Below are 11,051 nucleotides of genomic sequence, written 5' to 3' on the forward strand. Positions count from 1 at the left end.
AAAAAAAGTAATTTGCTGGAGACCAAGTTAACCGAGCCGTCTCTGACCTGAGCACATCAGAAGCATGAGAGGTGTCTTGTGCACTGTATCTTGGCACTATCTCTCCAGGCTTCTGAAGGCTATCAAGGCTGTTCCTGATGCTGAATAATCTTCACTTCAGTATACCCTGATCCTCATGCTTTGTCTGGAATTATTAAAACTGCAGTCAAATAGAAACTTTGGCAAAAAGCAGCTATGTCTTACTGTGCTGGTTTAAGCCGGTATCTGCGCAGTCCCTACCTGTGTCTGTGTTCTGTATGTAGGTATTTCCTATCACTTTGTGGGACTGTATCATCTTCATTATCTGCGTTAAAGTTCTCTGAACCCAGCTGAACAGGGAGAGAGCAATAATTCCTGTAGATTTCCTTCAAGAAACAGAATTTGTATTGTGTCTGTGACCTTAACCTCTGACAGTGAAACTTTTAATTGAACTGTGGATTAAGAGCTTGGAAAAACTGTGGGAGTTGGTGTGTGTGTGTGCTTTTTAAAATTATAGATAATATGGAATTATAAGGTGGAGGGAATTACTACACAGAGTATTTTTGTTTAATATGAATTAGGGGAAACCCCATTTTTTCAAGAAAGACTTTTAAGCAAAAAAAATCAGTGTTAAGTAATGCATTTTGAAAACAAACACCTCATGTTTTCTTAGGGAAGAGGTTGGAGAGTTAAGCTTTTGAGAGAAACCTTCAGAGATAATACTGTTCTCCTGAGAAGTCCAAGTTGAGTTTGGATGCTCAAAAGACTTCTTCTCTCCTCCCTTCCATGCTCACAGTCTATTTGGAACAAGTACATTCCATTTTGGAATGCGTACAATTTTCTCTTGAATTTCTGATGGAAAATTTGTTATCTCCAATACCTTTGAACATGAGATTAAGACCTGGCATTGTATTTGGCACAGATGCTTGTTCCAGTCTCAGCTGATGGTGATTTTACTTCTGTGGTTGTTGCAAGGTGCTTCAACAGATGATTTCTCACTTCAGTATCCATCTATAGTCCTCATACTTCACATACAAAGATACATACTGCTGCATTTTAATAATCAACTCCCCTTCCCCTTTTTCTCGGTCCAGTTTAATCCTGTTAGTTCAAATGCCTTGCACTGGGTGAGTAAAACAGTACTGATTGTTTGCAATCATTCTTGCCTTTTCCACTGAAAACAGTGACATCTCTTTGTTATCTGGGCTTCTTAAGAGAGTTTGCAATGCTTTGTGCTCTGAAATTGTTTAACTGAAATGGAAAGTGATGGAGTTAATTACTTGCTGGTTGTAGTTGGCAGAGAAGAGCCGTAATGATGTTTTCTAATTAGTAACAAAGTAAAATGAAATAATTTCTCCCTTGACACAGTACCCCACAAGATTTGGAAAGCCGAGTATCTTTTCTAAGAAAATAGAAGCCACTAGGTAAAATCTGACAAGTCTTAAAACTGGCCGTAATCCCTTAGGGAGGGCGCTTGCATAGGTAGCATGTTTATTCTCCTGTCTTTGTTCTTGCACTAGGCATACAGCTAAAAATACTGACTCAAAAGTATTTATGATGGATTTTTGTCTGCTGTGTAGTAATTTTATTGGTATTTTGCTTTATACATGTTTGCTTTAAAGAGGCCTGTTTTGTAAATGCATCATGTCAATTCTTGGTGATAGACAAGAAAGTATTACGAGTTCAGATGGCTGTTTTCTATCAGAAGTTCAGTGAAGTTGTGAAACTTTGCACTTCTATCCTGTCCTGTGAGCTGGCTAATTCCCGCCCCCCCCCCCCCCCCCCCGCCCCAGTCAAAACTACTGGGCTCAGGGCAGACCATAACGTTCCTCTTTTTTTAGGGGGAAATCAGTTTGTTTGCAAAGAGGGTTAGAAGAGGCCTGAGTTAGCTACCAAATAATGGTCGGTTCTGGTTAAGAGAGGCTTGTAATACAGCCAGTTTAAAAAACTGATCTGTTTTATGCATTATTTCTGCTATTAAGACTGAATAACTCAGTTTTAAGTGGTGTGCTAAGTGTTATAAATGCTGTTTACAAGCCCTGCGTAAAAGGGTGCTGTACAAAGAATGTCTAAAAGGAAGTGCTGGAATGTGAGTAAATGTTGAGGGCTCCGAAGTCCTGTAGTCTTAACACCTCTTTCTAGAGTGAGAGTATTGTGGGGTTTGCTCCCAGCAGAGATCAGAAAAGAAATGAGAGGTGTTATCAACTGCAAAAACACTTGGAGGTTTGAACGCACAGAGATATTCCTTCAGGATTTCTGCAGAGCGGGAAAGTGAAGGCTGCTGCGTTCCCTCACCTTGCCTTTGATCGACCCCGGGCTCTTTGCCCAGGGGAGACTCAGCACTTCTCAGCAACGTAGGCCAAGCTGGATTTGGCCATGAGAGGCGGAGTACAGGGCTCCCTTCTGCTGTAGAAGAGGGAGAGGAAACGGGCATTTTGGACAGGAGCCCTAGAGGGCCTGACGTGCTGTTTGTGAGAGCAGGAAGGATGGCAGCAGTTGGGAGAAGCCCCCTTTTCTCCATAGGAGTCACTGTCCGCACACCAGCCGTTCCCTCCTTCCCCTGTGTCATCAGCAGGACTGTGACACCAGGCTTGTGCGTCAGCGGAGCGGGCACAGACCTGACAAGTCTGTCCGCCAGCAGCCTGCTTTGTTGGCTGAGTGCCTGCTTTGCTACTCTCCTGGTCAGCGTCACACCTGCAAGCTCGTTTTTAAGTCCCTTCTGAGCCTCTCCTTTCTAGGGTACGAGCCCTGTTGGAGAAGTGATGTTCTTGCTTCCTAAATCGTGGAGGATCCTATATTAAACCTGTACTCAACTGAATCCAGCTCACTGAGTACCCTCAGCTACAGTGTAATTGACTGGCAGACTCATGGCAATGTATATCGTTCTTTCAGATTTTACAGCGTTTTCAGATTTTGTCAGTTATTGTTTCTATTTCAGCTCACTGAGATTGTTGCAGGACCTGACCCCTTCCTCTCCCTTCGCTAGTAATGCTTCCTCTGGAAAGCTGTTGCCAGTAACAAGAAACCTGTATGTCATGACTCCACAAAAACTTCTTTGGAATAAAACATAAATTTTCAGTCTTAAAGCCATTTTGGGCAGCATTTAGAGCCACGGGATTGTAGTGGGATAGCTCCTCTGGTGGTCTGCGGTCCCTCCCTGTAGGTACCAACGGAGCTCCCCGTACCACTGGGCACTAGACTTGCTTTGAGACCAGCACAGCGTGTTACCATGGAATAGTTTTCATGGTTCTTTGGAGTAATAGCAAATGTCCCGACAGCACGTGCGGCAGGGTTGTGTAGGAGATTGTGTAGGTTGCGTATGGGAGGCTACTTCTACATGTTAAGTCCCCACGTTACGGATTTCAGCATTAGTGGTAATAGTAGGCCTCCTACACCAGAGAAACACTCAGGTTAAGATGACATCAGACAAACTGCAAATGAGCACAGGTATGCTGAATCTGAAACCTTTTTTTTTCCCTGACAAATCTTACACGGCGACAGCCTAACAATGAGGAATACATTCTTGAAGCTTCCTATTTGTTCAATTTTGACCAAGCTCTTACCTACTGTATTACAATATTTTAAAAGTTTCTATTTCTATTCTTAAAAGCCCCATCTCCCTAAACTAGGAATCTGGAAGGTTTCACGGGAGTGTTCAGTGACAGTCTATATGTTTTTTTTTTAATTTCCTGTTGAGGTCTTCAGCTGACCTACATAGGAAATAATTTAAAATGAACGCATTAATTTGGACAGCCTTTCTTCTTTAAGTGTATAAAACATATGTATTATTGACAGTGCTTTTATTTTGCAGATTTTACAGTGCCTGTGGGTTTTGTCTGGACTGGGTTTGGTTTGGTTTTGTGCCAGTTATACTTTTTATGTTTTCTAGAGAGCGTAACGGTGTAAGTGATCGCTTCAGTGTCTCTAGTGACGTCTCAGGGAACTGGGTTCGCTAAGGCCTGAAGTATATCACTGCTGTGCTCCGTTAAAAATGTGAATGTGCTCTGCAGTGATGGGGAGACAGCTGCTTATCTAGGAGGGCTGTGGGGTTTTAATCTCCAGGGGAAAAGGATTCTGAAATATTTTAAATTTTTTCTGTTTACATAGATTTACTGAAAGTATCAAAGTCTGGCTTTGGGTGATGAGAAACTGCAGAATCCCAGCTGGAGGACGTTGCTTGCGCTCGGGGCGTAGTTCAGTAAGAGCTCAGGATGCTCCCTGCCCGTAGGCACAAGATTTCCAGTGACAGGTAGGCAGGAGATCCCAGTTCCTACGCTTGGAGGCCGATTTCCCACGAGCTTAATTCTTCGACGCCGTCTTTAGCACACGATGGCAAACGCGCTCTTGCCACGGAAAGGCGCCGGTTGCCCTTGAGCCGCCTAAGCGGGGGCGGCTGCAGGTCCCCCGGCCCGACGCGGGTGGGGTTCGGTTACACGCGTGGGGGGCAGCGAGCGGAGCCCCGCGGTGCCCGGGGGCTGCTGAGCATCCCGTCCCGGGGGGCGGGCGGCCCTTCCGCGGAGCTGGAGGGACCCCTGCCGGCCACCGGCCGGGGAGAAGCGAAGGACTTCACCTTTTCCTTTTGTTTTCCTCTCCTCCTCCGAGCCTGGGCGGGTCGGAGGAGTTGTGCCGGCGGCAGCTGCTCACCTCTTCTCACTTTTAACGGGATGCGTCGAGGGGGTTTTATGCGGATCTTCTCGATGCTTCGTTCTTGAATGGCCACCAAAATTATTTAAGTCATTAAAAAGCTGGTTTAAAATAACGTTTGATTTTTCAGCAGTTACTGCTACGCTTTGCTCTGCCTGGGCAGAAAGGCACATTAGAGGTCCCACGGACACTAATTTTTTCTCGCGATGCTTCATACCTGCATCTGGCTGCAGCAAGGGAAAATAATTTTACACTTTTTGCTGATGTCTTCATGTGAATCAGAACACTTTTTCTTTCCTTGGGCTGGAAATAAGGGGTCGATTTTACCAGAGAAAGCCTGAAGCCAGTAGGTATTTTGTTAGGATAGGCAGCTTCTTTCAGTAGTTTGTTCTAATGGCTGCAGTTAGCGTTGCCATTCATCCTGAACAGCTTTCTGATTTTAAAATAGCCGGTGATTGGTAGTGCGAGGCTTTTAGCGACTGCATCTTTTGCTCCGAAATTTGCTTTTTGATTGGTACCAATCCCATGCTGTGGCAGGAGGTACCACCTCCCAGGAAGCTTTCCTAGGAAACTGGAGGGGGGGGAGGGGGCTTTCTGAGACCCTGAGGTGCCCGTGAACAAGAGAATCAAGCTAGTTTCTTAGAAGTTGTTTAAAAATAATATCTGACCTATTATGAATTTAATCTTTCTGTCCTGAGATTGTGTGCTAGTGACTGATTCAGGACAGCCATACACTGGAAGTTTTCGGGAGCTTTTGTTGCGTTTGGGTTTGGTTTTGGGTTTTGTTTTTTGGGGTTTTTTTTAAGTTTCTAGGAAAATAGTTACTTCTGTTATTTTTAATGGCTGCTATTGATGCCTAGCAGGGAAGAGAAACAATAGTCTATGAAATAATGGAACAGTATTTCAGTGGATACCTAGACCCAGTTACTTACTAACTAGTTAGCGGGTTAGTAAGTAACAGGTTTCTTCCTTGCTTGGAAAAGTGTACATGTGAAGAAGCAATAGTGAAAACAAGATGATCTGACTTGGTCTAAGTCACAAACAAAAAATTCCACAGAGACACTTGCATGAAGAAATAAAATCGCTGTCTATAATTTTGGGCACTATATTTTTAACTGCTACTGTTCCTAGCATATCAGATCATTTTGAACCGATGTGTCACGGTAGCTGCTCCAAAAACGGCAATTTTGTGTTTGTTCCAGCATGTACGGCAGTGTCCCCCGCCCGCTTGTCAGGTTTGAATTATCGGCATCACGATACTTCAATTCTGACAGTGGTAGACGAGGTCTGTGATTTGAGCTTGTCGGCGATATTTGAACTTGCTCCGAAGAAGGCGTCATCGCGGTGCCTACCTGAACGCAGAGGTGATCGGCGGTCTTCAGCATCTGACTTGATGCCTAAGAAAAAGCGAAGAAGACATTAATCTTTATTGCGTTCACCTAGTTTGAGATTTAGTAGGCAGACCAAAAATTACTTTGGCTAATTAGACTCTCTAATTGGATTTTAAAAGTTATTAACCTTTTAAATAGGCTCTCCAGAGTGGTATGTCAGCATGTACTGAGCTAATTTTCAGCTAGCTGTTGGTTCCACTTGCCGGGCTGACAAGCGAAGGGCAGGCAAGGTTCGAGTGGCTCCTTGGTGGCGGGAGGGCAGGACAGCATCTGTGGCCCTGCTCTGCCGTGGCCAGGGGTGCAGGAGCGGGGGGTGGTGCTCTGGCAGCGGGCGCGCAAGTGCAGGTTCTCAGCGCGTAACGCTGGGCTGGGTGCGTGCCCAGGCAGCTTTCTGCCTTACCTTCTGCACCGCTCAGAAACTAGCCGGGGTTTTACCAGGAGGCTGAATGAAGAAAGAAAACTCTCCCCAAAGAGACTTTTTCTCTCCTTTGAGTCTGTCTTGCCTTTATGTTTGCCTTTCCTGTGGCACATATTTCAATGTTTCTTCATCCCACAGACAGTAAGGAGTTCCTCCTACACAAAACCTTGAGATGCACGTTATAGAGTACCGAAAATGGCTGGCTGAAGTTGTGGTGGAGACAAAAGCTACAAAGCAGAATAATATTATTTGCTGGACATATTGGAAGGTACAATTAGTCTTTTACAATTTTTGGACCAGGACTGATGCTGACTTTTTCACTCTTGATGAATTTAAGTGGTGCTCGCTGTTTGCTCCTCTGTGCCACTCAGTCCAACATATACCAGCCAAAAATAGCACTATATGAAAATGTCAGAGATAACCTGAGATGTTTAGATATACTCATGATCAGAATCATGAAGATGGATGGAATTTGGGTCTGCTATAGCATACCTACAAGAGTTTTCCTGGAAGTATTTCTCCTTACCCGATGTGCTTTAGGACTTGTGAAATTTTCTTTTTCCCCTTAAGAGCCTAACACTATATGAAGTCATATGGGCAGGAAAGATGATGCACATTTATTTACTCAAACTCACCCTATTAAATAGAAGCCAAATTGACGACATAAAATCTGTCAGATACTCAGTTTTCATATCTTAACAAGAAGGTAAAAACCCACAACTCTCAAGATCCATTGCGTTTTTCTTTCTTACCGTAATAAAGACTTTTCCACTGCTTGTATGTTATATCACTCTGGGAGAGCTGGAGAACCAAGGCCAGCAGTAGGCCATTGGTGATGTCCATGCTAAAGAGCTGCTATTAGTTTGATTTCATTAATGCAGCAGCTGCTCTGTGCTTGCTGCTTTCTTTCCTGCTTTCTTGACCAAAGATGATGTTCTACCTGCTATGTGGAGCTCAGCCCTACTGTCCCAGCCGTGTCACACTGGATCGCTGGCAGCACATCATACGGCTGTCAGCCTGGTGGCGATGGACTTCTGTCACTTTGCAAATGGAAAGCTTGAGGGCTGACAGCAGTCCTCAGCTGCCAGCATGCTCTATCATAATCCTGGCACTGAATAGAAGGAAGGAAGTCATGCTTCTGGTGCTGAGCTTTTTCCATAGTTGCAAATGCTTTGCTGAAAAGCAGCAGTAACTTTCTTCGTGCTCATTACAAAATATTCAGAGAGAAGTTTTGCCAAAAGTCAAGGATGGAGTTAGAGCATGCAGAAATAACACCCAGTTCTTTTGTCACATGGATCTTTGTTCATTTTATGCAAATTTGCTGCATTCAACCTGGAGTGAGCAACCTGTAGCTATGGAATGGCAGGCTGAGATACGTGATTTTTCTTAATGGAGTACCTACAGCGGTGGGAATAGTACAATAAAAAGTCTTTTTTTTTTAGTTTATTAAACAAAAAACAAACAAAACGACCAGTACTTTACTTCCTTTGTATTATCACTAGATGTATGCGTTTTCTGTTGCAGAATGAAAGTGCAGTAAAATGTTTTATGTCATTACAGTTTTGCGGTTGTTAAGCTCTTTCTAGGCCATGCTGGGAGATTTCTGAACTGATTCACTGTCCTGTGTGTTAAAGCTAAGATAGTGCTGCACTATCACCTCTTCATCTATCAAGGCTTGTAAGTCTTCTGTGTGGTTCATTCAGCAAAGTTTATGCTGTAATGGAAACGTTCAGTGGGAATACGTAGTTGTAACCTGTATGGTCTGAAATGACCCACACTTGGAAAAATCTTAATGTGATATGTTGTAATGAGGGGTTATAAAAGTATGAAAAATAGATTCCTGCCCTATTCCTCCTCTGAAAGATTGATTATGTGCTTCTTGGAAATGTGCTTTCAATTTTGGAGAACCAAGTATTGTCTGTCATGGTTTATGAGCAGGTATCCCTGAGCAAATACAGCCCTTCGTCACTTGGAGCTGATGCTCGCTTGTGGCAGAGGGAGGAACACAAAACTTGGAGATGTGTAGTCTCATCATCACCTTCTGGTTTGTGTTAGAGTATATGCTTGAAACCTCAGCTGAGAGGGAAGTTCTGCTGTTAGTTATTCACTCTTACCGTTAAAAATTTTAGTACACTATCCCAGACATCTTTTATCTTAAAAGACAGAGTGGAGAAAGGTATGTCCTCCCCAGTGTATGGAAGGAAGCTGAGCAGAAATAAAAGAAAAATGAGGTTAGGCCATGTGTTTGAGGACTAGGTTTCTGATCGGGCTATTGAATCTTACTTCTAGAACCACAAGCTTCTGGAGAAGCTGTTTGAATGCTGCCTCTTTCCCTCTTAAGAAAGCCTAAAATATGTTAAAACCAAGTCTTGATTATGTGCTATCAAGCCAGTCTTCATCTGTTCCTCCTATGGATTAGACAGAACAGTTGTTGGCTGCAGTCTGGCATTGGCACACGTGTGCGTGTGTGTGTATATATGTGTGTGTGTTTGTGTGTGTATTCTGATTCTTCCTCCACAGAGGAGAAAATGGAATATACTGTATGTTCGGAAAAAGACAAAAACCTTGAGACTCACATTTTAACAAGTTCTGGATGGCTGTAGGTTGCCATGCAAGCAGATTTGTTTGCAAGGACTCGGTGGCTCCATCTCAAAAGCTGATAATATTTTTGTTTAAAGCTACTCAGAGCTCTGCAAATATGAACCTTAAAAATGATTTAAAGACTATTTTTTGTTTGAATTTTGAAAAATTAATAATTTTAAAAATCGATTTTAAAAGTAATGAAGCATATAAAAAGTATTAAATAAACTGTGAGAAATCTATAGAGATAATAGGTGAAATACAAGTTTTGGAGTGCTATGTGGAGCAAACCCACTTTTCAGAATGTTAGTCAGTCCTGGATATCTGATGTATTCACAATCCAAGTCTAATCTGTGGTTTTTGTCTTGAATAGCATTATCACTTTATAGGTAATATGAAAGAAAGTATTATTTAAAATACAGTTTGAAAGCAGAATAACACTCATTTTAGAATAACTGTAATGTCAAAGTCAATTAAAATTCAGTGGTATTATGCCAGTATTAAAACTATTGGAGTGTGCGCGCCATAGGGAATTATTCCACTATCAGCTATTTCTGTGCTAAATGGAATTTCAGCCAAGCTATTTTGGGGGCTAAATACTAAAGATAAAAGTGGGACTTAAACTGTCATTTTCAACTTCTAGTTTGTACCTTTTTTTTCCCCTCTGTTAAAGCCTTCGTGTCCTGACTGAACTGTAAGAGTCCAGAATTCAGAAGTGTTGTGCGCGTAGCTTTTTGCATGGCTACCATGGATCACTGTTTGCATAAACAGCAGCAGCAACTTGGATACCAATGCAAAACAACCTTGCTAAATGACCATTTAATGGCAACTGGTCCTAGGATCCAGCTTTCAGTCCTTATTTAGTTGTACTTCTCCCTTTCTGAAGGAGGGGAAAGAAAAAAAAAGAAAAAGGTTTGCTGTCATCACTTGTTTCAGAATTAGCTGCTCTCCAGTCCTCTTGGATCAAACCACTGTGCAAACTCCTCTTGGGAGTAAGTGGCATAAATGCACTGAGACAACTCCCCCTCTGTGATCCCTGAACAGTTTAGAAGAAAGAGATCTGAATCTAGAGTCGCTGCTACCGTACTGATGGTGCCACAGAAACCAGACAGGTTCCCGGGAGCCGTTTTCGCGCAGGCGGCGCTTCCCTGCAAAGGTCTTCGGCACCGGGCTGTGAAATTGCTAGGTAGCGCCCGAAGCTCGTTGCCTCACCAGGACTCCTGTTGTGGTACAGGCATATAAGGAAGATGAATTTTAGCTGTCGTTAGTCCTGGTAGTTTATGGTGCTAAGTGCTTCTGGTGCTCTTTTAAAAAATAATAGCTAAAATAATAACAAACTCTCTGTCAATATTTTGCTTTACAAACTAGTGCTGAATATAGTCCTGTAATTTCCTCCTCCAGTTCTCAGAGGTAAATGCCCTTCTTGATTTCAAAGTGGAGGAAAAGTGCGGTTTTGAATCCCAGTTTTGGAAATCCTGTTATCTCTATAATCATGGAATGCAGAGGGCAACATTAGACATAGGTAAAACATAATTTTCCTTTCCTTTCTGCTTTTTCTAAAATCCTGTTTGGCAATTTGAGGAGAAAAATTTAAGGGCCAGAACAATTTAAGCACAATTTAAAAAGTGTTCATAAGAGGAGTGCCAAAGCTAGGAAAACATATAACAGCAGCAAAATGAAGCTTTGAATATATTGCTGCTGTGTTTTCCATAACTGGTATTCTGATACTGGTTGCGTGTTGTATAAGCAATAGTATAATTTATTTTAAGAAAATAACATTAGAAAAGAGATATTATTATTCTGACATCAGAAGTGAATGAAGCAGTGGGGTCTTTAAATCTCATTGCTGCAAAAGAATCTGGAGTGCCCAAGTCATGCTGACTTTTGGCGGGGGGGTTTGTTGTTTTTTCTTCAAAGCTGACTGTCTGGTATGAAGTTCTGCATGATCAGGGTGCTTTTGTTTGGCTTGAGTGTTTAAGTACTGTGAAAACAAATGGAGA

The sequence above is a fragment of the Balearica regulorum genome, chromosome 1 (genome assembly GCF_011004875.1).
Source record: "Balearica regulorum gibbericeps isolate bBalReg1 chromosome 1, bBalReg1.pri, whole genome shotgun sequence".
Classification (NCBI taxonomy): domain Eukaryota; kingdom Metazoa; phylum Chordata; class Aves; order Gruiformes; family Gruidae; genus Balearica; species Balearica regulorum.